The sequence below is a fragment of the Dermochelys coriacea genome, chromosome 7 (genome assembly GCF_009764565.3).
Source record: "Dermochelys coriacea isolate rDerCor1 chromosome 7, rDerCor1.pri.v4, whole genome shotgun sequence".
Taxonomy (NCBI): domain Eukaryota; kingdom Metazoa; phylum Chordata; order Testudines; family Dermochelyidae; genus Dermochelys; species Dermochelys coriacea.
The window spans coordinates 63,036,493-63,063,266 of NC_050074.1; the positions used below are offsets into that span (position 1 = coordinate 63,036,493).

At 42.2% G+C, this 26,774-nt stretch overlaps 2 long non-coding RNA genes across 2 annotated transcripts in view; both read left to right on the forward strand.

Annotated features, from left to right (window-relative positions):
- Window positions 1-6,979, forward strand: part of LOC122461060 — a 33,713-nt gene extending 26,734 nt beyond the window's left edge. Inside the window, exons 2-4 of the long non-coding RNA XR_006282762.1 lie at window positions 2,302-2,307; window positions 3,531-3,780; window positions 6,853-6,979. This is a non-coding gene — a long non-coding RNA (uncharacterized LOC122461060). The remainder of the gene's footprint in view (window positions 1-2,301; window positions 2,308-3,530; window positions 3,781-6,852) is intronic.
- A 14,364-nt stretch (window positions 6,980-21,343) lies between these two features.
- Window positions 21,344-25,321, forward strand: LOC119859232. Its single transcript, XR_005294149.2, has 3 exons — window positions 21,344-21,732; window positions 23,252-23,318; window positions 24,163-25,321. It is a non-coding gene; the product is annotated as an uncharacterized LOC119859232 (long non-coding RNA).
- Window positions 25,322-26,774: the final 1,453 nt, after the last annotated feature.

Sequence of the window (26,774 nt, forward strand, 5' to 3'; positions counted from 1 at the left end):
AGGACCAATGTCTGGGCAATCCTAGTCGGGTCTGATATCTCTGGTGGTGTATCCCAGCTATCAGCCACTGTAGATGTGTTCATGGAACCCATGTGTTGATGGAACCTATTGCTTGTGAGAATGAAACATAGATCTTTTAAAATTTGAAAAGGGCATGCAATCAATTTATACACAGCTTCAGTTACCTCTCTGTTTTCTTATCCAGTAGATATGAGTGCAGCTTTTTACTGTGCTGCATTTTGAAATTATTAAATTAAAGATGAGATTCTTTGCACAAAAACAATTACAGCAGGGGTGGAGGGAGAGCTCTTGGTGTTGGCTAAAAGTCATCTTCTCACTGGGCTTGGATAAAAGCGATAAAATCATATCTGGCGTTTGAGAGACCAACCTGCTCAGACCTTGTTACCATAAAGAAATTTGCCAGGACGGCAGGTGTCTAACTGTATAAGCCATCAGAATACAGAGCAAAGTCATCATGATTTCCTATTTTGAGCATGGCTCGACACATTAGTATATGTACTTTGGAAGAGAGGGAGAAGTAATCAGAGAAAAAAGAGGACGGGGCGGAGAATAATGGGGACAACGCAGTTCTGTAACAGGGTAGCCAGCCCCTTAAATGCAATTGGGCTCAGCTCTCCTGTTCAAGTCCAGGTGCACCCTATTTTGATGTAATGAGGAGGGTGGGAGTTATAAAGGAGAGTTCAGATGGCTGAGAGGATTTCAGAACCCCCAATGGCCAGACTCCTGAGAGACAGGGAGCGCGAAAGCTTTGAGGGAGTGTTTTAGAATGCAGAGTTAGGAAAAGAAACAAGAGCTCAAAGGAGGATCAGATCTGGGCTGGGAGCATCATCTCCCTGAATGAGAGAGCAGTGGGAATTCTCTGGTTGAGTCGTGGAGCCTGATCAGCCTGGTGAAAGTGGAAGGCAGTCATGGGAGCACCTGCAAATGTCCCCAGGCCAGAGAGGGCTGACAGCTGAGAACAGTAGAGAGAGAGGCCTGCTAGTTGAATGAGCCAGTGACTTGAAAGTAGAGGGCCAGAGAGGGCTGAAGTGTGGAGAATGATGGAGGGGTGAACCTGCTCATGTCTCCAGGCAAGAGCTGGAGTCATACCTGGGAAGGAAACGGCAGGGAACATCCCAGCTTAGGGAGCTGGGATGAGGTCTGCTGAGACATGCCAAAGCCGTACCTTGCTGCTGTTGTGAGGCGTGATGAGAGCCACTGGACTCATACGTGGTGTTGTATTGTTGGGATGAATATAGTGTTTGGATTGTGCTGGGGAGATTCTGGCTTATGGTAGTGGGATTTGGGTAATAAATTAACCCTACAAAAAGGGATATATTTGCAGTTTGCAGGCTGACCTGAGTTTATTTGCAGAATCAAGAGGGAAACTGAAGTAAGGGGCCCTTGCAAGGCTTCTGAGAGGCCACAAAGGGATGGCTGGAAGGACGCTGTGCATTTACATTGGCATAGTCAGCAGGATGGTGTGACCTCCCCAACTCATCAAGGAGGGAAGCCAGGGAACTGAAAGTGAGACATCAATAGGCTCACCCCTCCATCATTTCCCTCCTTCCCCCCTCTCTGCCTTTCCAGCTTGAGCTCCGCCTCTCACAGAGCCATCAGGCATCTCTCTCTGTTGGTCTCAGCCTTCAGCTCTCAGGCCAGGGGATGTTTGTAGTGACCCCCTGACTGCCTTCTGCTTTCACCAGCCTGACTTAGCTTCACTGCTCAACCAGGAAACACTCACCACTCCATCCTTCAGGGTTATCCCTTCCCTGAAGCTCAGCCCAGCTCTTCCTCTGACCTCTCTTTGCTCTCAGGACTGTGGGTTTTGAACTTCTCATCTCAGGATTCTGAATTCTCATTTATAACTCCCAGGGGCAGCCCCTCCCTCCTCACTACACCAAACTAGGGCACACCTGGACTGGAACAAGAGAGCTGAGCCCAATTTCATGAAAGGGGCCAGCTGCCCCGTGACAGATTCCAGTCTACTAAGTTAATGTCAATTTTATTTAAATATTTTCTGTTTCCTTAAAAAAAATTAGTTCTGTTTAAAAAGAAGAAAATCCATAATTTTGCTTTCACATCCTGCTGATTTGTATTTGGGAGTTCTTGAAATGTAGTGATGTGTTTCTCAGCAGGCACCAGTTGCACATGTCAGTGACTCTGAGCGAATCACAGCTGCAGAGGCTGTTTAAGGCATGCCTGCGTGGCTTTGACACCCTTCAATTTATGGAGAGCTTTACGTTTTTGTACCTCTGGTGACATTTCCTGAATGGTTTTCATCCAGATGGTCTTGAAGAGGAAAAGGTTTAGTAAGATTTATTCACTGAGGAGGGATGATGTGAAATAAAAATTACAAGGGGGTACTGCAGCTATGATACACCTATCCCACTTGCTCCTAGAACATAGGAAAATTCTTCTTTTCTTCAAATAAGAGAACTTAGAGCTTTCAGCATGAAATCCTTCTTCACTGAGCAGATGTTATGGTCAGTCAGTCTTTGAGTGGCATAGTGCATCGTGGGAACTGCTGGGAGAAACATCATGGCTTGAAGATTATCTCAACAAGCAAAAGGAGATGCCAAATCCTCCAGTGGTGTAAATTGGCAAAGTCCATGGGGCTATACTGATTTACACCAGCTGAGGATCTAGCCAAGGGAATTCAAACTCTGATCCCTATTTACTCACTACGTTTGTGAAAGCCGGGACTATTTGTCAAGCAAAAAACCAGGCACCACAGATTTTGTGACGGCTCAAACTAGCGAGATGCGGAACATTCTGGCCTCAGTCCATCAAACCAGTTACAGACACGCTTGACTTTTAATGACAGGTTTCAGAGTAGCAGCCGTGTTAGTCTGTATTCGCAAAAAGAAAAGGAGTACTTGTGGCACCTTAGAGACTAACAAATTTATTAGAGCATAAGCTTTCGTGAGCTACAGCTCACTTCATCGGATGCATTTGGTGGAAAAAACAGAGGAGAGATTTATATACACACACACAGAGAACATGAAACAATGGGTTTATCATACACACTGTAAGGAGAGTGATCACTTAAGATAAGCCATCACCCACAGCAGGGGGGGGAAAGGAGGAAAACCTTCCATGGTGACAAGCAGGTAGGCCTATTGTTTCATGTTCTCTGTGTGTGTGTATATAAATCTCTCCTCTGTTTTTTCCACCAAATGCATCCGATGAAGTGAGCTGTAGCTCACGAAAGCTTATGCTCTAATAAATTTGTTAGTCTCTAAGGTGCCACAAGTACTCCTTTTCTTTTGACTTTTAATGCATGCGAGTAGTTCCATTGAAGTCAACGAGGACTGCTCCTGTGCTTAAAGTTAAGCACATACTTAAGTGTGTTGCTGGCTCATAGTCAGAGTACTCAGCATCTTACAGAGAACTGAGTCATAAAAAAGAACATCAAGTGAGTAACAGTGTGAATGCTTCTGCAGCAGGCTTATTTTAGTGCTACTTTTTAAAGAAGATAAATTGGCTTTAATTGAACTGATCAGTGTCTTTGTTTGCTTCACTTTCAGATTGACTTTTCAGCTATCAAGTTACTAATCCATGTACCTCAACCGTTAAAAATACTCCGATTTCTCTAGCAGAATCAAAGCTTTGATCTTGCTTGAACCAGGACTGAACCCCAGTTACAGAAGGTGAATTAATTTCCTCAGAGTACCATCTCTAGAGAACTTCACTAGCCTGAGTGACAACCAAACACTCACCACCACCTTATTACACTTCGAACTGAAGTACACCAGATGAGCATAATCAGTGACTGAGGTACTTTTCCCCTTTTGCGTTATACCCTCGTTTTACTTGTGTTCTCCTCACCAGTTGCCAGTTAAACTCTAGAGGCCACAACTTACAAAGGCAACTAGCGATTCGGGATGCCTTGATTTCTGAGTGTCCAATTGGGGACCTCTTATAGGAACCTCATTTTCAGAGGCTTGGTGAAATCAAACCCATCTCAAGTTGGTCACCCAGAAAGTGAAGCACCAAAAATCACAAGCCACTTTTGAAAATATCTGTCCTAGCCTGCAGTACCTTCAAAATGGAATGAGTGAAGAGCATGTTGGTTGTCATTTATGGATAACAAGCAACAGAGTGAATAAAACATAAAAGGGTTAATTATGTAGTGAAACAGGGCTCGCTGTGGTGTGGCAAGTTAAAAATATGCTTGCTGCTGCAGGACTTGCATTAATATTGGTTGAGGGTAGTAGCATCAACATATTGTAATAGACTTGTATTAATAGGTCTAGCAAAGTCATCAGTCTCCAAGGTGGTGTGATGGCTGTATACAATGAACCTGAGCATCTTGACAAGCAAGTAACAAAACCTATCCATCACTTTTAACTCAGAGATGGTGTGATAATTATGCTTACAGTAGTAATCAAATAGAGACAAAGTGTTGAAACTCATGGAACTGTTATGGCCCAAGTGAAGATCATAAGAAATATAAAAGGTGATACCACTGTAAACTCAACTAACAATTTTCATTCTGAGATCATTATTCCCTTGACCTGTTCTGGCCATTTTCAGAGTCAAATGTGTTTAATTCTCTATTCAACACTGTTCACTGGTAAAATAATTGTAAGGTGAAGGCCAGTCGTGCATTCCTTGCTCACTCAAATCACCTACAGAATTAGTCTGCCCTTGATGTACATGTGCTGCTCCTATTGATGAGAATGGGACTGTCCTGCAGTATGAGGGGATACTCTTTACTGTTTGTACTGCAGTAGGATTTAGAGGTCCCAATGAAGGATCAGGGCCCCAATGTGCTAGGCAGTGCACACACACATAGAACAAGTGTCTTAGCTTACATAGACCTGTGCTAACATGAGGTAGCTTGATTGCATCTAGCAGACCAATGTACATAGTTACCTTCAGTTGTCCGTGTTTCCCGTACAAATAGGTTTTGCTCCCATTTACACTGATGTAAATTTGCTCTTAACCCCATTTATTTCAGTGGAGTTACCTGGCTTTACGGTATAATGGAGAACATATTCTGGCCTGATGGGTCAAATTCATGGGGCTATAAAATTGGTCAAGCCATAAAAGCTAGGACAAGAAGGGACCTGATTCTCAGTGACTCTAAAGCTACACCAGTCTGGCAGTGCAAAGGAGCCTTAAAGTTGGAGTCAATTATATTTACATTAAGCCCTTTGTATGCTGCAAGAGCAGTTTACACCTTAGTGTAAAGAGAATTGGGCCCAAGAGTCACCAATGTGGTCTTCATATGACAATTCTCCTGCTGCGTGCACACTTGGTAAAACTTTTCTAAAATGTCTGTGGATTTAGTGCCTGAGAAAGTTGCTATCTTCACACCCCAGAATAAATGTAGCCCATGCAGTGGTGGGGGAGCCTTCCCCTGCCAATATGCCTCTACCCTGGCCTCAGGGGAAGGGAAGGGAGAAGAGGTTAAAACAGTTCCCATAGTTCATTTAGTTCTTGGTCCTGTCTGCTTGCCAGTTGGGGCATGCATACTTACTTACTGGGGAGTGAGCCAAATCCATCAACCCATTTCACACAGGTACTAGCAGCAATGTGAAACACTTTTGATTGGCATTTCATCGGAGCTGGGTTTGAACTGAAAACCTAAAGGTGAAGGGTTTTGTAGTCCAGGCTTACTGCCCTAATCCATCCAGTCCTCCTCATAAAATTTCTTTTAAAACAAATATAAACCTGGTGTATAAACTGAAAACCAGGTGCAAAAAAAACCCCAACACATTGTGAAGCCTGAGTCCATTTTCTTCTGGAGCAAGCTTCTTCACTAGTAGTGACCCTGGAAAAGTGTTCCCTGATTATTCTCTTGAGAGATTACTCTAATTTCTTGCTGCTATAGATGGCCATATGATCAATTGTCATCAGTCACTGCCTGATGATGGGTCATTACTTACCAGCACATACTTGGGGGAAAAGCACATGCAACTTCCATTAGGAGACGGAGTGCACCTACATCAAATATGAAGTATTCAGTAGTTTCTCATGAATAATATTTCAAGACCATCAGCCTAAAGATCCCTGTGCAGAAGCTGTCTTCAAATCAAAGAACTATAATGCTGATACTTTAGAAAACAGTTGCTGCTTATAGTCAGGAAAACTTGTTAACTCTGAAAATAAAATTTCATTTTTAATCATTCCGCCCAGTAGCAGAGATTTTTGCCATGAGACAGAAAAGGGAAGCATGTTTCTTTTCTGTACTTTGCAACCCCATACAACCTTTAGAAAGCTCTTGCGCTTGAAATTTGGATTACTTTAGTGTAAATGTTACATCCTTCTTATTCGAAGTATTGAGCATGTGCCTATGGCACCGTAAAAACTCTTCATCATGTGGATTCTGTATTGATCTAGAGTTCCAGAATGTCTTCAAGAAACACAGACTGTCAATTTCTTGTGGGTTTTTTAAAATATATTTTCTACACATTATAGATGAGATCGAAATCATGGGATGGACCCTTAGTTCATGTAAATCAGCGTACTGACTGCAGTCAAAGGAGCTATGCAGATTTAAACCCACTGAGGATTTGGTCCCATGCTTTAAAGAGGTATGGTCTCTGTGTAAGACAGGAACTGCTCTATGGCCTACTGAATAAATTCTTTAGGGGGATATCCCCTTTTCCAGAAAGGAGAATGTGCTTTCAGCAGCTGTTTCCTCTTCCATGCTGAGCCAAAGGGCAGGGTTGGAGTTCTCCAAGTGAAGTCTGGTAAAATTGGAGGAAGGCACATTAGACAAGAAGGGTGAAATGAAAAGAAGCTTGAGTTATGGGTGGTCCCAAGGGGGTATATTAAGGAATTATTGGATGACATTGGATGGATGGATGTTTTTTCTCATTAAATATATTCTCTTTACAGGTCTAGAGACTGGTGTGGTCTGGATGCAGCTTTGGCATCAATGCATATTACCCCCAGCACTAAGTCAATGCAGCTGAACTCTTCTGGAGAAGAAGGGGTAGTTCAGTTTCCGTGGCATTTCCTTCAAGCCCATACTGTTTTACTGTAGATTACCACAACCAGAAAACACTATTATAACGAAAATAAAAACGTACCCTTTGAAAGCATTTTAACAAAGCAAAATTCCTCTATAGCACCACCTAGTGATGCTGAGGGATGCACATTAGAACTGAGCTTCCAGCATCAAATGTATTACCATCTGACAGCAACAACTCTATTTTTCATTTGGCTACAGCTTACAACTTAGTTCAGAGCAGAAGCAGCACTCAGAAAATGAACTTGCTGTTAGTACAGTGGTGGTAAAGCTTGTTGGGAGAGTGGATTGTAGCATGGGTCTCGTAATAACAGTTTAGGTTCATACGTCAAGGCACAAAACTGCCAAAACACATAAAAATAATGTGAAGATCTTGTCATAGATAGTTTGTTATGGTGAGACTCAAGCATGACTGGGAGATGGGGAGTGTCCCTTTTAGGATGGTCAGAGTCTCTGAACATGTGCCATATTTCTAGTCCTGATAAAACATCTAAAGATAAAATGAGCACACTTACATTATAGAATGATTCAGGGCATCAGGTTATTAATAATTTAGAGAAATGAAATATAAAAGCTCTCACTTGAACATACCCTAAAGCAAATTTAAGTAGAGCACACATCTATGATGCTGATTGTTTTCACAGGTGTTGGCACCATATGAATTAAAAGAAGAAAAAAAATGGTGAAATTTTTATGACTCATTAGAATTATGTGGTTTTCTAGCCTGTCCTAACAACTGAAAGAAGGTGTAATTTACATCTGCAGCCAAACAGCATAAAGTAACGTTATATTTCATTGACATGAAGAAAAGAGACTTCCAGATGACTACTATGCTAAACTTCTGTAGCTCTCAAAACCTGGATTTTCAGTTTTTCATGTGCACTTCTGAGAACTAAAATTATTGCCCCATACAAACCAAAAGGAATATCGTAACTTTGAATATAGTCAGCATGTGGTTTTAGGGAGCTAAAACTATGCACTATAATGCACAGCACCTTTACATCCAGAATATTTCCAGTTTTCATCAAAGAGTACATTGGGTACAGCCCGAGCCACTCCCGTTATCTTTAGAAAATAATAAACCCCTGCATCTTCCTTTCCCTCTCTCCTTTTCAGAGTTTTAATTTTTTATTTCTGAACTGTTTTGTTGCAGATTTTAAATATTTACATGACAGAGGTATCCTGACAGGCTGATCTATAGCAGGAAAGTAACAAATAAACAAACAAACCATGGCTACAACATTTCATTCTAGTTTCCTGAGCTGATTAAGTGTTTATTTTTCCTATTGTAAAAATCTGCATTGAAATCCATTCAAAATGGAGTTCACATGGTAGCTTTCATGCAAAGTCTAATATTTTAACAAAGCCAAAGTGGGAGCCTCAGCTTCCCATACGCCACATAGTTGGCTATGAAAGAAAGCAGTTGATTTATTAGAACCCCTGTGCTATAGACGAGACTTCAGAAAAAGAACATGTCGTACTTTTCATCTGAGCCTCTTTTGCACACACCTAATAAACTAAAAAAAAAAGGAAGTTTTACTGGGCTGCATGAGCATGTTTTTTTCTCTTTTCACCAGAGCACCAAACGCAGTTTGCGATGCTGCATTCGTTTATTTCATCTTCCCTGAAATTTCTCATAGCACAATCCCAGGGTCAGTTCTGGCTGGCTGATATGCATCTCACGGCCTGCAATATCTTTTTAGGAGGTGAACTATTAAAAATGCATTAGGCTGGTGTGGATGGGAACAGGCCAAATGCTGCCGATTTTGAAGACAATCTGGGAAGCCTTTTCCTCCCTCCCTCTCTGACTCTTGCTAAGTTGTTTGCTTTCACAATTGTCAGATTTTAAATGGGCTAATAACAGCTGGGGGTGAGGTGATTGTTCAGCTAAGGACCTGGATTGCGTGGGGCCCTTTTTTCTTGTCAAACTTGATCTCAACTTTAAACTTACCCTTGTTTCCATCCTGCCAGAATTCAGGCCTTGAGCATCCAGAAAGGTTACACAGAACTTTGGCTTGCTTACAATAGATGATCCAAGCACTAACATTTGCCTTCTGCAGCTGAATGCTGAAAGAAGAAAAGTAATCGACATTTGAAATGTGAGACTTCACTGCTGTCAATTTCTGGAGCTGATTATCAGGGCTGTGATTTTTATCTACTCGCTTGTCTAGTAATGATAAGCAATTCTCTCACCAGTTATCATCCTGTACAACCAGCTTTTAAACAGTGGTTGATGTGTGGTTGATTAACCTAAGCCTATGTGGAAGGAAAGATGACATTGTTTAAAAAGTAAGAATGGGTGCATCTGCTCAGGAGTGAAGAACAGAGTATAAAATAAATGGTAAACTAGTATAATGGTAATGTGATTTTAATAGGTAGAGATAACAGTACTCACCTATTAGGCCTGATTTAACCTCACTCTACCTAAAGCCAACAACATATTTACCAGTAAATTTACATGCAGTTGGACGTTGACTAGCATGAGTTTACAATAGCATGAAAGAGGAGAGATGTGACTGAATTGGGCTGGAGCTCAGCAGATCCAGAGATCTGTTGGATAGAGCTCTGCCCTGAGACTCAGGAGATTGTGGTTTTAGTCCCAGATATGCCATAGGCCTGTTGGATGACCTTGGGCAAGTCACTTCACCTGTCTATGCCTCAGTTTTCCCCATCTGTAAAATGGGGCTAATGATACTGACATCATTTGTAAAGTGCTTTTCCATCTACTGATGAAAAGCACTACAGTATTATTATTTATTACTCCTGGCTCTGCCACAGGCTTCAGTCAAGACAATTATTCTCACCATTGAAAAAAGGGATAATAATTCCCTACCGCCCAAGGTGGTTGTGAGGATAAATTTATTAGTGTATGTGAAGTGGTCCAATACCTTAGTGGTGAGCACCATATAAGTGAATAAATATGTACTTCCCTTCATTATTACACACAACAAAGTAACCTTTGGCATAACAGCCTGTGTGTGATGACTTGGAGAATCTATGTACAACTTATGAATTCTGACCGATCTTAGGAAATTACTTCATCATTGAATACCTCGGTGGATGTTGAGCCAGCCATTTGCTGTCAGTACTGTGTGACATATCAGGCAGGGACAATGGAAGATCATTTAACCTTGATGGCTCCCAAGCCAAAGTGGGTGCACTTTGGGACAATGGGATGTCTGAAGCAGGAGTGGTGCTAGGGGGCTTGCAGGGGCTATACTGCCCTCAAATTTGCCTTAGGACCCCCCCATAGCCACTCCTTCCAGCACAAAAGTCAAAATAGTATGGCATTGCCACCCTTACATCTATGCTGCTGCTGGCAGCAGCTGCTAGCCAGCATCCAGCTTTGAAGGCAGTTCTGCCGCCAGCAGCAGTGCCAAACTGCAGAATTAATGGTGGTGTGTTTCTACAAGATATATAGCGCAGTCCCCCTAATTTTCTGTCTAGCTCACCTCAGTCCCTACACCAGGAAGAGGTTGGTGCTGCCCTTAGGATGAAGTCTAGGGAAATCAGTCCAACCAAGTTTTCAAGGCTGGGGTTTTACGGCAGTAGAATTTCCTTAGAAGCAAAGCAAAGAAATCAGGTGTTAACACTTGGTCTTTAAAGTCACAGCGTGTGAGAGACTTGGGGGAACTCAGAGGGATTCACAGAGAAATACAGGAAGTTTGGGCAGGAGAGAAGAGCATGCTTTTGTAGCAGAAGGAACCCTTTAACTACAGGAGTAGCCAAGGAAGAAGGAAACTGGCATCAGAGGGAGAGAGAGAGAGACTCTATGATTCAAAGGAGAAGAAGCCATATGCAGGAGTGGGGATCCTGTAATCCTTAGAGGACTCTGCCTTAAGATCCCAAAACACTCAAGAGTGATGAGGAAAATGGAAGCCAGAAAATGTGTCTAGGTGTGTGATTGCTTTGTCTAGATTTGTATATTTCCTGTTCTAGATATAGATTGGGTTTTGGAACCTTTACAAACCTTGTGTGTCTGTTTGTTGCGCTGTCACATGTCCCCGGGAACTGTAATCCCTGAGTGCCCACGAGGTTGGTCATCTGGGACAGGCTGTGCTTAAACTACTGGGGAGTATAGGTGGTCGGCACTGGTTCACAGGGGTCCCATGTCTGTGAAGGGGGAAGAGAAACAGAACCTGAGACCAGGAAGTGTGCCAGAGAGGCCAGGGAAAGAAATAGTGATGTACTCTACTAAGACCTAGGGAAGCTTAAGAGCCTACGGGTCTAGTGTGTTGGGATCTAAACACAGCAGGCTAGTGAGTGTCCAGCAGGGGGAGTTCTACCAGGGCTATGTGTGTGGCCCATCAAACCAGGCGACTGGCCTAGCGCAGCAACTCCCAGGTTGGCCTAGAATGAAGGACTTCTGGGAAATCCTGGAGCCCGGGGAGCTCTCAGTCTCCAAGACAGGCATGCTGGGAAGCCATGTATACCAGCTCCTTTTCTGCTGCGTAAGAGAGATCTGGCAGGGAAAAGTTTTGCAGCAGGTCTGTCCAGGAGAGGCTTTGGAAGAAGCTTAAAGAGACAACCAGCCGGCTGAGTACCCAGAGGAGGAAGCATGATTTGGTTTGACAGCCAGACATGGAGACATCCCAAGAAGGAAGTTAAGGAATAGTAGTAGATCCAAGGGAAATAGCCGTGGGGAGAGTTTGGGGGTGAACCTGAGTACCCCTTTGCCTCGGGGGGGGGTGTCAATGCTGGAATTCCTGTTTGGCACAGATGGACACCTGGGGATTGCTGTTGTATCCTGAAGAGCTGGAGAAATAAACACCTTTCTTTTGATCTCTTTTTTCATTTGGACTCCCCTTCACTAGAGTGGGTGGAGTTTTTCAGTTTGGCTGGAGAGCTGAGCGGGCATGCCACAGAGAAAACTGAGGAAACTGCTATATTTCACCGTGACATGGTAAGATCCAGCCAGACCCTGCAACTTCAAATCTTTAATCATGCACGTACCTGTATAGCAGGACTATATAGAAATATGCTTTGTATGTTTCAAATTGCTTTGGTTTCATTAGCATAATTCCTGTGAGACTCTCAAAGCACTGAATAAACGTTAGTTAAACCTCACAAATACCGGGCAAAAAATAACTTTGTCCATCACTGAAGTGCGGTCACCTCTGATGACTATTTAACATCATGCAGCAACTTGACACAACAGGTCAAGAAAGTGGAGTAATTTAGGGCACTTATGGGGGATATATACTTTAACTAGAGATGTTTATACTAGAGATGGTTTGGCGTTTTTTGTCAGAAAATGCTGAATTGTTGAAACCAAAACTTTTTACAGAAATATATCTGCTTAGATGAAACTTTCACTGGGAGAATTTTGCAGATCCAGAGAGGGGGAGAGAAACCAGTATAGCCAATAGCCCAAGTTTCTGCTCTGCTTGATTCTGTTTGGCCCTAAGTAGAATTCTTGTTTTCTGGTCTACTCTAGCGTAGGCAGTGTTTCTGTTGCGCCAAATGGCTGAAGGTACCATTCAACCACAGCACCTCTGTCAAGGTTCCTTCCCCACTCTGAACTCTAGGGTACAGATGTGGGGACCTGCATGAAAAACCCCCTAAGCTTATTTTTACCAGCTTAGGTCAAAACTTCCCCAAGGTACAAACTATTTTTCCTTTTGTCCCTGGACTTTATTGCTGCCACCACCAAGCATCTAACAAATATAACTGGGAAAGAGCCCACTTGGAAATGTCTTTCTCCCCCAAAATCCCCTCAAGCCCTACACCCCCTTTCCTGGGGAAGGCTTGATAAAAATCCTCACCAATTTGCATAGGTGAACACAGATCCAAACCCTTGGATCTTAAGAACAATGAAAAAGCAATCAGGTTCTTAAAAGAAGAATTTTAATTGAAGTAAAAGAATCATCTCTGTAAAATCAGGATGATAAATACCTTACAGGTTAATCACATTCAAAATATAGAGAATCCCTCTAGGCAAAACCTTAAGTTACAAAAAGACACAAAAACAGGAATATACATTCCATTCAGCACAACTTATTTTATCAGCCATTTAAATAAAACAGAATCTAACGCATATCTAACTAGACTGCTTATTAGCCCTTTACAGGAGTTCTGACCTGCATTCCTGCTCTGGTCCTGGCAAAAACAATACACAGACAGAGAGAACCCTTTGTTTTCCCCTCCCTCCAGCTTTGAAAGTATCTTGTCTCCTCATTGGTCATTTTGGTCAGGTGCCAGCAAGGTTATCTTTAGCTTCTTAACCCTTTACAGGTGAAGAAGGGATTTTTCCTCTGGCCAGGAGGGATTTAAAGGTGGTTAGTCTTCGCTTTATATTTATGACAACCTCTTTTTTATGTAGGGGTCCTTGCCTCTACCTTGCTGCCCAGTGGCACCTGTTGTTCTAGACAGCATGAAAGTAGCTGTGTTTTCACATGTTCCTGAGCACCAGGCCCAATCAGGAGAGGGTTCCCTAGTATATGGAGGAGGAAGCAACATAAGTTGCTGCAGACTCTCTCCTCAGTATCTTGCTGCTTGGCCCCATGGGTGTGTTTCCCTCTCACAGCCAAGATCCCAAGGCCTCATCTCTCACCCATTTGAGGAAGCAGTGACCTGCATGGGGTCCAAGTTAAATTTTCAGTTGGCCCAATTAAAGTCATCAAAATTCTAATTGACTTCAATGGGATTGAGTTTGTATTCCTGCCAGCCCAATCTGGAGGGATAGTGTATGTATGTGGTTTATACGCTAGGCTAGGATCTTCACAAATATGAATGCCAAATACCAGAGGGGTAGCCGTGTTAGTCTGTATCCACAAAAACAACAAGGAGTCCAGTGGCACCTTAAAGACTAACAGATTTATTTGGGCATAAGCTTTCGTGAGTAAAACCCCCCACTTCTTCAGATGTGTGGAGTGAAAATTACAGATGCAGGCATAAATATACTGACACATGAAGAGAAGGGAGTTGCTTTACAAATGGAGAACCAGTGTTAACGAGGCCAATTCAGTCAGGGTGGATGTGGTCCACTCCCAATAATATGAATATGTTGCACAACCTTGAGTCTTCCCTATTAGTAGGCAAAACATCCCTTTTAGTTCTGTTTTCATATCCTTTCACTTCTCATCTCTTTGGGAAGCAATTGAACATGGATTTTTTTTTACATCCTACCATAAAATTATATTGTGCTTGTGTAAAACAATGTGCAAGCCATTAAGTAGAATAATGAAATGCTGGAAGTTAAAACAATAAGATTGGATGATTTAAGTCTTGTTACATTTTAAATCCGCAGTATGTTTGCAAGAGTGCATTGGTCTTCAGGGTTGAATATATAGTGCAGATATTCAGACCATTTTGGAAAGAACAAATAATACCTGGGATCATAATTTAAACCACTGTTGTAATTAGCTGATCATTTCACATCACCAGAGTTTTGGTTGTGGTATTGTAGGTTTATAAATGTCCAGTATAATCTTTTCCTAATTATACTTGATGTTTTTTAAAAATACCTGTCTGTAGGAGGATCTTTCCTTTGGCAGAATAGCAAAGAGTAAATTACTTAGATGGATTATGTTGTGTGTTCCCCAGTAATATACTTTGGTAAGCCTAGTTAAAATCTCCAGGACTGGAGGTTGTGTTCCTTTTGCAGTACTGTTGAAATATCATAATTCTGCCTGATTTCACTCCCGAAATGGGAAGAAAGTCAGAGTTTTCAATAAATCACAAACCATTACACACTGGCCTGGTAAAAAATGCACATTTGTCCTGACTTGAGATGACCCACCTGTGTTCTTTGCACACACCTGCCTATTCCCTCACCTCTGTTGGTGCGAATCAGAAATAACTCAATTGAAGTCCATGGAATTAGCTGATAGAAGTAAATCAGGCTTAATAGGTAAAATCTGTGGAACTGATCCTTCTGCCCCAGTACAGCTCAGGAGGTAGGCTGGAGGCTATCTTTGTGCTACTCTGATCCCAGGGCTGGTAGGTGGTGGCTCAATCTTGAAATGTACGTTAGAGCAGTCCTAAACTGCTCTCAGTTTCACCAGCAGATAACAGCCCCCAGTGGGGGCCATCATGGCAGCCAGAGTTCAGAGAGATGTAACTGCTTCTCAACCATGCCTCTCTTCTGCAGCTAAGCCCTCTATAACAAGGGCTGTAAGCGGGGTGTCATCAAGCTGCTGTGTCTATTTTTCCCCTTACCAAGGTGGGAATCTTCGGGTAGCTGGTCAAGCTGGCTTTGTGTTTGCTTCACTCCTGTGGATCATTGCAAAGCTGCCACAGAGGAGGTCTAGGTTCCTAATATCTCTAGGGATTGTGCAGCAACGTAAAAGGGTCTTCTAACTCACTAGCCATGGTTTCATGCTAGGATCCGAATGAAAACACCATTAATCTTGTTTTGTAGATTTCATGACTGTGTGTTTTTCCTCTATAGCTGGGCAATTACAGTCTTCTGAATGCATTGATCTCAGCCCCTCTAAATAGCCTCGCCTTCTCACCCTCCCATAAATTAGAAAGGGAACCCATGGACTTTTAGTATCTTCTTGGCCTATTACCTTGAATGCAGGTCTGTATTAATATTACATATTTGCTGTAACAAACATATAAAGGGGAATTAAAAGTTGGGGGTGAGAAATAAAGAACAGGTAATCTTGGATGTTGGAGAGAAAGAGTCAGATCTGCCATCTCTCCTTGAAGTCACCTAGGTGAGGCTTTTTGACACGATGGAAGCATCAAGGAAATGCTCTTGATTAAATGCTTGACAAGTTGACACCATCCCCATGAACAGGTAGGCCTGGGTTGAAAGAAAATTTTAATACAAACAGAATTTCATTAATATCACAGTTTGCTATAATGGGAGTGAGTTTTTCTTTTTTCTTTTCTTTTTTTTTTTACTTCCCACTGTTTTTTTTTTCCCCCAGTGGTGTCATTCCCTTTTTAAGGGGAAAGAGACTGGTTAAGTTTTGCCTTAGAAGAAGTGTCACACTAATAGAGTAGGGACTTTCAGGGAAAATGAGAAACATGCACAAAATAGTGCTGGTCCTTCAGGCAGCAAATAAACCCATTTAATGGCCTCTAGCCATCAAGCATACGTTAAATTGGGGAACAAAAACACTGGAATTCATTAAATAATATAAAATAATCAGTATAAATAGAATATCAAAAGGGCATTACACCTCCCAGGATCCAAAAATCTAGTTTCACTTCACTTTATTTATCTTCTGGGAGCGTTTTTTCTAGTGTGGTGACTGTTAGAGTCTATCTGCTCTGTTCAATGTTAGGGCTGTCACGATGAAAGTGCATAAACAGTATAAATAATAGCTGTTGGCACATGAAAGGAACTTTGAGTGGATTGTTCTTTGGGAATTCAACCACTAGGTTTTTTTTTTTGTTTGTTTGTTTTTTGTTCTATCCACAAATTTCTTATAATCTCAAATTGATTGTGTGAAAACTGTAATTCTTTTAATATTTACATTGGAGTTTAATATTTATAGCTGGATGGCAGGCAAAGATTTATATAATTTGGTAAATATTTATTAAATCAGATTCACGTTTTGAGCCTTATAGTTTTGTAACTATTATTTAGAGCTAACACTCTTTGAAGTGGAGTATCAGCCTGCACTAGTCAGTTTCTATTTATCTTCTCTTTTCTTGTCTGCAGTGATCCTTCGTGATTTCTTTTCACTGCTGAATGGTTGTATGGTTCCATCTAGCCATAACTTCATAACATCGATGGTCATACAACCTCCTACTTCATATCCATTCGTTACCTCCAAAAGTATCATCTTACTGCTTTGCACGTGGCTAGCACTTCTCATTCAAGTTTTTCAGAGGTCTTTACGCACATTGATTAAACTTCAGAACATACTTATTGGTGATGTATTTTTAACTTCATTTTGCAGGTAGGCAAATTATTTCTCAGAGAAGGTAATGCCAGCATTTTTCAGGCATGTCTGTTAATTTGGAGATTCCTCTGTTTTTGGTTACCCAACCTGAAACATGGAGCACCTGCTTTGCAGAAGTGTTGACCAGTGCTTAGTACTCTTGAAAAGGAGGCTATAGGAGTGTCAAGGTGGGCACCCCAACACTGAGGTGCCTAAAATCAGCGAAAGCTATAGAAAATTATGTCCTAAATGCCTTTCCCAGGATTACACACTCATGGGCAGAACCAATCAAGGAATTCAGGTGTCTGCTTCACATTTGCCTGCTTTCACGGCTAAGCCATCTTCCCTCTCTAAAACAACAATGAAAGACTGAGGGGAAACTAGCAGCATGGTGGGATGGGAAGGAGAATGCTGAAAACAAAACAATTCACAGGATTTTATTCTTTCCATTCAAGTCAATGGCAGGTGTTCTACATCTCATTACAGCACTGATGGTGTGTTATGTTGCATCATTTCAGCTCACTTGCTTTCAGACTGGATACCTAATTTCAATTCCGATAGCAGATATCCAATCCAAATAGTCCACAGTGGATGGTAGCAGGTGAACAGAGAAGAGTCCAGTTTAGGAGTATTCACTGATACTTTATACATAAAAGGTTGCAAATACTCCAGGTTTTAGTTAACTGGAAGAGAATGTAGGAAAATTTTCCTATGGTTTTTACCTTTCTTTCATGATTGGTTATGAATCTGTAAGTGATGAAGAAGAAAACCCTACAGAATAAATATATATGAACTGCCCCATTTATCCATCTTGCCGTCTATTGACATAAAATGGGCAACATAAACAAAAAATGTTTTGCCACATTACAAACCATTTCTTTGCTAAAACACCCATGAAATCAGCCTCTTGACATATTCTCCAGCAAGTTAATCTGATTGTGATTGGAAATGGAATGGAAATGAGAAAATTCCACTAAGCATGTGAACATGCAAACTGATTTTCTATCCATTTTAAACACAGGTTGGCTGAAGACATTACTTGTATAGACCAGTAAGTGAAAAGCTGAAGTGCATCTGAATGTAAAAGCCAAAATCAATTTGATTTTAAATAATTTCCAACTGATTTTAAAAGGCAATGGTGTGGAACTTATGTGTAAGGTTAAAAGGCTTCAATTTTATTCTCGTCGGACGAAGATAAGCTTATTTTTCCCCTTTATTCAATTTGTTATTTTTTTTTATCCCGCTACTGTTTTCCAAGGCCCCTGGTATCACTTCAACAATTTTAGTCAGAGTTACTAGACTAGCAGTACAAAGTATTTTTATATATGGAACTGAACACCAGATGGAACTTGATGAATATTGTATTTTTCAGTGCCATTAGATTAGTGGTGTCCTATGAAAAAAATATGTGGCCACTATAGTATTAGTTAACCCCCCCACAAATATCCTCAGGTAACTTGTGCTCCCCTCTCTGCCAACCTATTGAACCATGCAGTAGGGGCCAGATCCAGACCCCATTAAAATAGTGAGGTGAAATCCTTTCCATTGATTCCAATGCACATTGGATCAGGCCCTAGAATGTCAAGATTCTGATTACCATTCATGGAGCTACAGAGCAAGGATGGCCTGGTGGTTAAGGAAGTGGAGATCTCATTCAGTTCCTGACCCTGCCATAGACTTGTGAGAGCTGGGGCAACTCACTTAAGACCAAATCCACAAGGGTATTTAGGCTCCCAACTTCCAACCTTTGTGCATCTGGGCCTTAGTCTCTTTGGTATGTCTACACTGCAGCTGGGAACATGCTTCCCAGCCCAGGTAGACAGACTGAAGCTAGCAAGCTAAAATTAGCAGCACACACATTAGCTAGCTGCCTCAGTCCAAGCCCACCTAACCCCCTGGGCCTGAGTTCAGGTGGCAGTCCAACCTGTCACCAGTGCTGCAACATCCACAGTGCTATTTTTAGCGAGCTAACTTGAGCAAAGCTAGCGGGAGTCTGTCTGCCTAGACATGCAGTGCAGACCTACCCTCTGTGCCTCAGTTGCTCAGCTTTAAAATGGAGATAATAATCCTTCCTTTCTTCCACATTTTATCTGCCTTGTCTATTAAGACTCTTTTGGGGGCAGGGACTGTCTCTTATTATGTGCCGATACAGTCCCCAGTGTGGGGCCCTAGTTGATCCATCTGTAAAGTGGGTCTTATCATTCTTACAGTGCCAATCCTACTGTGATGTTGTGATGCCCCACCAGTGTCTTTAAACTCATTTGGAGCTACCGGCCTGCTGGGTGATAGAGAAATGCAGAGTATTATTAGAATAGATTGCCACTATTATCTTTGAAAATGTTGCCTAATTTGGGGTCTGACCCTGACATTGTCAAACCTGGGGCCAAATTCCATTGATGTAAACCCACAGTAACTGTAAGGGAGTTATTCAGGATTTACATTGGTAGAAAAAAAGCAGTATTTGGCTCCTTAAGAACTTTGCCCAAAAATCCCTGAGAGGAGATGGTGACAAACTTGTATCTAAAATTAATTTTAGAACTCCCTATTGCAATCCAAGAGACAAATTTTGCTCTCCCTGACAACATTGTAAGTGGGAAATAAATTTATGGGCCAGTTTCTGCTCTCATTTTCACCAGTGTAAATTAAGCTAGCCTAGATATAAATCTATGTAGATTCTCAGCTAGAAGACTATTTGTAGTGACTCCTGCAATTTCTCTTCACTCCAACCACACTAGCTTCCCTCCATAATAGTGTATGTTGTTTAGATGTTAGGTTTTTAGCTTTTAGTTTTTAGTATTGTCTGTCCAATTCAAATAAAGAAGCAACACCCACTTGCAGAGTACAGAAGGTCTGAGCCAGTCCCTCAGCAGTCAGTACGTCCGCAGCAAAGCAAAATGACAGATCTTATGCATGGAGGGGTGAATTAAAGTCAGGATTTTCAAAAACAGGAATCTGATGTTAGGCTCCTAAATCCATATTTTGCTATTTACTTCACTGAAAGCTCTTGGGTGCTCAGCGCTCTGAAAATCAGCCTTCTTATTTAGGAGCCTAAAATCTCAGCCAAAATAAATATCCCTCTTTTGGAAAGTCTGTTGGAGCTCAAAATATCAACTCAGCCATCTGTGCATTTTTAATTACTGGTTGTATGCTACTGTTTTATACAATTCATTACTTTGATCTCTTCTTTCTTTCTAGATAATGGAAAAGGCCAGTTGACAAAATAATATACTAGTGTTACCACCTTAGAAACCTAGCCTCCCACACAGGAACATGCAGATTCCAGCTTTCTTGATGATGTAAATTTTAGTTAAAGTTAAATTGGGATTTTCATAATCTCCTATGCACAAATGCTCAGAGGTTTCTGAATAATTCTCCTTTGGAACTCACACTTTTCTTCTTTGCTCTTAATGCCCACATTGAATTTGCTTGGACAGTTGGTGGAAAATCCTTTGAGTGAGTGGAGGATGCACTTTATTGCTTTTCAGGCTAGATACGCTGGGCCAGATTCTCAGCTAGAGTAAAAATCGTAGCTGATCTGACTTTAATGGACCTATACTGATTCACATTAACAGAGGATCTGACCCAATACCATGTACAAAGTGGGTGAGTTAATGTTACTATTGCTCTTCCTGATATTTTTGTGCATTTACTTTTAAATATAGAGTCTTCTTAATGTTGCATTTACTTTTTTGCACTTCATGGTCATCCTTAGAAACTTGCCAGTTATCTTAGAGCTTGTCTAGGGAAATGCACAACACTGTAACAACATCAATATAATTACATCAGTGCAAACTCTAATGCAGGCATATTGCATCAGGGCCAACAGAACTTCCTTTAGTTCTGCTTACCACTTACAGCCCTGTGCTGCCCTCCTGTTTAATATGGTGGTGCGATCCACAGTGAGACCAAATGCCCCAGTGTGCAAACCAGCTACCTCAAGTTGAGCAGTATGTTGGGACCTGTCACACTTACATATAATAAAGAGAAGAACATTAGAAATCTGTTTTGTTTTTGCCCAGCCAAGGGACACCACTAATTTCCACAAAAGTTTGGATACTTGGAATAATGATATGCAACTTTGCTATTGGTGCAGTTTATTGTGTTGCCTTGAAATCAAACTGATGCCCTGTCTGTGGTGGCAGAAAAGAGTTAGTTATTCATTACTTTACTTTTTCCTAGGACCAGTTGGGGCTAGCAAGCCAAGTCACCTGGCTCCATACCATCTTGCACACAGGTAGCAGAATTATTTAACATATCCGGGCAGCTCACATTGAGAGACATGGTCAAACGTTTCCCCAAACCAACTTAGCCCATCTTTTACATTAGAAGGAGTTGTCTGGCTGCTCAGTCACGTAAGTGCGGTTGATCTCATGCTACTACTCTCTGTGCCCTGGCACTGTTTGTAAAACATTAGCTGTAAGAAGTAGCTGCGGGGAGAGCATTTGAGGGCCTTTTTAATTAATCTTCATGTTTCAAGTCAGACTGTCAGACTCTGGACATGCTTCATGAAACAACAGACTTCCATGGTGCCAGGTGGCCAGGAATGGTCTGCCGGAAGATGATAAACCTGAATGAAGCTGTTAAGCTGGTATCTCTTGTGTTTGGTTTTCTTAAGTAAAAACCATCAGCCTTGTCAGTCTGATTCCCACTCCCAACCCAGAGAGGACAACAGGCATTCCAATTAGCCGAGCCGTCTTACTGAAATATTTTCATTAGCAGACTCAGCGGCAACAATAATATATGGGAACATTGTTCCATTTACACATACGGGAGGGGAACACTCACAAGCTGAATGGTGAGCTGCAGTCTGCTTTCTTGCTTCATCTTTGAGTGCCTCTTTACTGTAGGCGAGCACCTGTAGAGGCCAACAGCATCTGAAAGTGATTGCCTGACTAAGCGGCACTGGTGAGTTTGAGGCTTTAAATCGAGGTGGGAAGTTTGGGTGCATAAATACGCTGAGAAAAAGCCTTTCTGTCAAATGAAATGTTCCTCTGCTTTATCACCATTATTTTTAGTGATATTTTGCATTATGGTACCTTGAGTTTTAAATTAAATGTCAAATATAATTTGGCACTACAAGGAATGAATTATGTGACTGCCCTTAGAGAAAATCAGAAAGCTTAGTCTGTGAGTTAAATTGGTATCTACCTTCTAGTGAGCTGATGCAAGCTAATTGATTAGGATCTGGCAGGATACCATATTGCAAATTCAGCACAATCGTTCCTTTTTTAAAACAATGGAGCTAGGATACCTTGAGAGAAAAGCAAAAATTCTTCTGTGAAACAAAACAGAGAGAGGAAAGGGGAAGTTCCTCCCTCAGACTGACTTTTTCATTTGTATTGTGGGTTCTCTTAAAAATCCCAATTTCTGTGTAGTGAATATAGGTATTAAAGGATCTCAGCTCACTTTTGGAACCACTTTGTGCAGTGAGATTTCTGAGTCTTCTTCCTTAATTTTAAAGAGGAGGAAAATATTTTACAGGAGAGCTGGCTACATCTATATCCATAAGAAAGAAGATGACAAAGTGCCAATTTAGCCCATTGAAGGGAGGTAATACATTTTAATCAGCAGTAATATGAAGGACAAACCTAACCTTGAATTTGCAAAATGACCAAGTTGTACAGCATTTGTGACACCCTCCCTTCCAGACAGCATGATGCCATTTCCTGGAAACATGGGCTTTAAAAACTATCATCAAGTGAGCAAGCCTTGTGTTTCTCACAGCCTAAATGTCTGTGTAGTCTGGGTTTAATTTTCTCTTAAGTACGGGCAGTGTTAGGGGGAAGGGTTGGAGAGAAACTAAGTTTGAAGTTCTAATGTAGTCAGGCTGGAATCTGTCACTCAGCTTATTGCATGTTGATGACTCAGTGCAGTTTCAGCTGTAAGCAGACCATGATTTATGGACACCAAGTGAACTCCTGCGGCAAAAACCAGCCATGAGATCAGAGCAGCAATAGGGCCCCTTTTTTTTTTTTTTTTTTGGCAGGAGACAGCGCCTGCATTTTTCTCATTCATGCCAAACTGCTTTGCACGGCAATTAGCTCTGTCCTCATTTAGTCTCCAGTCCCAAAGGGTAATGAAAGTCATATATCATCTTCAAGGCTGCTAATTATCCAGCTCAGTTACAGGTAGGCTTTGGAACTGTGAGAAGGGCCTGTCGGCTTGATATTTATTGCTCTTCCAATAAGCAAGCAAAGAAGAAGGGTGGGGGTGGGGACTTTCTTGAAAGGTTGCCCATATCCCTTGCCTCAGATCCTTGACATACCTTCTGCAAATGTGCTAGTCAAAGGGGAAATGTCTTCATTCCATGCATCCATTTTTCATGCTGTAACTAAACATTCTGCAAGAACAGAGCACAAGTGCTTGAAACATGAGACACCATCCATTTTGGAGGGTCAGCTTGTCTCTAATCATTCACTTGCAGAAAGACGATACTTTGAACACACAATAGCAAAAACGGGCAGAAAAGGCAACAGGAGACAGAGAATGAGGTACTCCTTCCCCTTACATTCTCCCCCCAACTTCCCCAATCTTGTGGGAAAGCTAAGGGTTTGGAAACGTGGCTACTTTTACTAAAGGTATTCTGGAGGGAGGTTAAAATTAGAGGAATGGGGGAGCCTGAAACCCAAGATCTGAACACCCCTGAAATTTGATAACATTCAACTCTGGATCCAAAATTTGGGGCTGCCCTAAACTTCTATAATGGATTGAATCAAAATGCTATCTCCCCCTCTGTTCCAAGCTTTGATTAGTAGAGATCTGGCGATGGGTGGATCTGAGTTTTGAAGCTCAGAGCCCTCTCATCTATTTATTGTTTCAACATGAGGGCTCTAGCCGTAAGCACAAGTAACCCAAAGGAGCTGGCTCAAGTGTGCTAAGTGCATGATGAAACTCTGCCCAGACAGGAACAGAAGCCATTCTGGCCTTCGAAAATGTCTGGTGAGCATTTGTCCCTTAGTTCAGTCTCTTTCAGCCAGTGGGCATACAAGGTGCAGGGCTAAAGTGCAGTGATTTTGGAGGCATTCTGTTGGAGTGCAGGCAGCTGGGAGAGGGGGAACAACAGCAGTGAGTGTATCTGGACAAGTGAGAAGACCCTATGCTGGCCTATCTGCGGGAGGAGCAGAGCTGCATGCTATGCGTGCACCAGGCAGCAGCAGTGTGCCAGCACAGGGAGACAGGATAGCAGAGATGGGCCTGTTGGCAGTTCAGTCTTTGAGTTAAGGGGTGGCATTGGGATTAAAGGGCTCAGAATATAGGGAGGGGCAGATGCACAGAGTCTGTGGGTACCTTCACTGGGTTGATCCAGCCCTGATTTTTTTTTATTTTTTTCCCCAGGTCTGAAAGTGCCCAAACATTCCAGAGAATCTGTTCTCCTCATGTTCCTTTTGGCCTGACGACAAGCACAGAGCACCAAAAAGCTAGGTCTTGGGACATCATCAGCCCTGGTCTGTAGACCCAGGAGGTTCGGCTAGTTAAGATTCAGAAGAGGTTTCTAGAGTGCCTGCTGCTCAGCTGGTGTAAACTGGCAAACTCCCCTTATTTCAAGGGGCCTGCACTGATTTATACCAGCTGAGTATCTAGCCTGCAGACTTGGAGGCATTTGTGCCAAATCTCCAAACCTTTTGACTTTTCCTATCAGTAGCTGGCATTCCAAGTGTGTTAAGCCCTCTCTGCCCTGAGGTATCTGCCCAAGCAGCTCCCAGTACTGGCTCTGGGAGTTATGAGGATATAGCTGATGTAGAATGGAGTCCTGTGTGTCTTTATCAGTCTCCATATAAGGCCAAGTCCTGAGGTCCTGGCCCAGGCAAAATCCCACTAGTGCCAATGAGCGGGGCAGTGGTTCTGTCAGATAGGAGGACATGCCACCATGGATCAGACCAGTCGTCCATCTACTCTAGTATCTGGCCATTCACTGTGGCCTGTACCAGTTGCATTGGAGGAACATGCAAAAACCCCTAGAGTAGATACTCCCTGACATTTAGGATCAGATCAGGTGGCTATCTAGAGGGGCTGCATTCAGGGTGAGTGAAGCACACTGCACTTGCTGGCCATGTTTGCAGGCCAACCAGCCCATTGGAAAAGCTGTGCCAGATCCTCTTTGGTAGAAGTAGGAGGTAGAGACATCTGCCACTCTGCCTTGCAAGGGGGGCAGTGAATAAGGATCAGCCAAGGGAAAGGATAATCAACATCCATGGCAGGAGGGATAGAATACTTCTGGTGGCAAAGTAATGGATTAGTCCTGCTTTTATTAAAATTTGCCATCACCAATCTGTGGGGTTCATATTCTCCCCCAGAATCATCGGTCACAAACTTGCTGCTTGAACAAGGAGAGAGTAATATTTTTAAACTAGCAGCTAACAGAATTTTTAGAAAGCAAGGAAAAGTGGGTAGACAGAATCCGCTACTATGCTTGTCAGAAGTAAAGAAAGCCTGGCAAATTCTTCTCTGTAAAATTACAATTTTGATTGTGACCTGAGTTGCACTTGACAATGTGTTAGGCACTTTTTATAGAAAATGCAGTGAAAAGGGAATTGAGTCTCCTATTTTTTTAAAAAAAATACACAAGCATTTCTGATTCAGAGAAAGGTTCCTCTTACCCACACGCTGTCTGCAGCCTCTGCTGGAAATGGCTGAAGGTCACCGCATTCTGACTCCGGGTTCCTGGATTTAATCCTTGAAATCCAGTGAGTGGGGAGAAGGTAAGTGGGATGTGAAAAAACTTACCTGAAGCTACCTCTGTTTCACAATGCTCCAGTGAGTAAAGTAGGGATGGCTCTTTGAAAACACTATCCCGTTACCTCACCTTCCAGCCCTGCTGCCACAGTAGATCCCAGCAAAGCTGGCCACAGAAACAGCTCCTACTTGCAAGTTTGCAGATTCAGGCACCAGCCTTGTGGTCCATACATCTTTCTTCAGTTCTTGTGGCATGTACCAGTCACATTCTAAGGGCATATATAGCCCAGTCCCACTGAGCCATCACAGGCCATCTCCACACCTAGCAGCATGTAGCCTCCTTCTGCTGAATGGGGACACGGGCATCATAGAGCAAGAGACTCCAAGAAAGAGTAGAGCAATTAGAGAGAGAGAGAGAGGGAAAAAGACAAAGAACAGAGACAATAGGAGAGAAAAGGGGCAGGGGAAAATGAGGGCAGCAGCTGTCTCAGGGCATGACCCAAGGGAATGTAGTGAGGGAACGCCAATGTGCCAATCCATTGCAAGAAAACCTCCAGCAGATGTAGGGAGGAGAATCTGTTTGAGCGAGGGTGGACTGTACATTTAGGTCCCCCATTGAAAGGAGCCACCCCACTCTGTCTTTCCCACCTCCTGGTTGTGACAAGGAATTCTCTAGCTGAACAATGATGTTGTTTGGTTTGTATGCATAGGTCATGGGAGAGCTCACAGGTTATATGAAAATGGGTCTTTAGTGATTTCTGTATAGTTTAGATCTCCTTCAAATGCAAGCAGAATCTCTCAAAAATAACTAGGTGCCATGATAAATGTGGTGGCTCTTCCTTATTATGACATGCACATTAACGTCAGAGACTGATGAGAGATGTATGGATCTGTTGGGTGAATTCCTCTAGCTTCATTCTTGTTTCCCATATTCTTAAGGATAAAAGTGTATTTTGTGGTTGCCCTATGTAGGATAAAATTTTCCAAAGTGACTATAGCTCCTAAGCCCTTTTGGCTTTCACAGAGACTTAGACACTTTTGAAAAATATACCCAAAGTCTCTCCTGCTTTTTCTCCTGTTGTTTAATTCTATTTCTGAAAAGAAAGAAATAACGAGTCCCCCCCACCCAAGAACAGAAATCCCGAAAAGTTCTATAACTAGAGCCACTTCAAATGGTATTTCTGTGTTTGCCACCTTTTGATGTCTTTTAGAGCTGTTGTTCTGGACTCTTTCAGTCTGCCCCGGAGGGAGGTGAAAGAGAGAAACATCAAGGT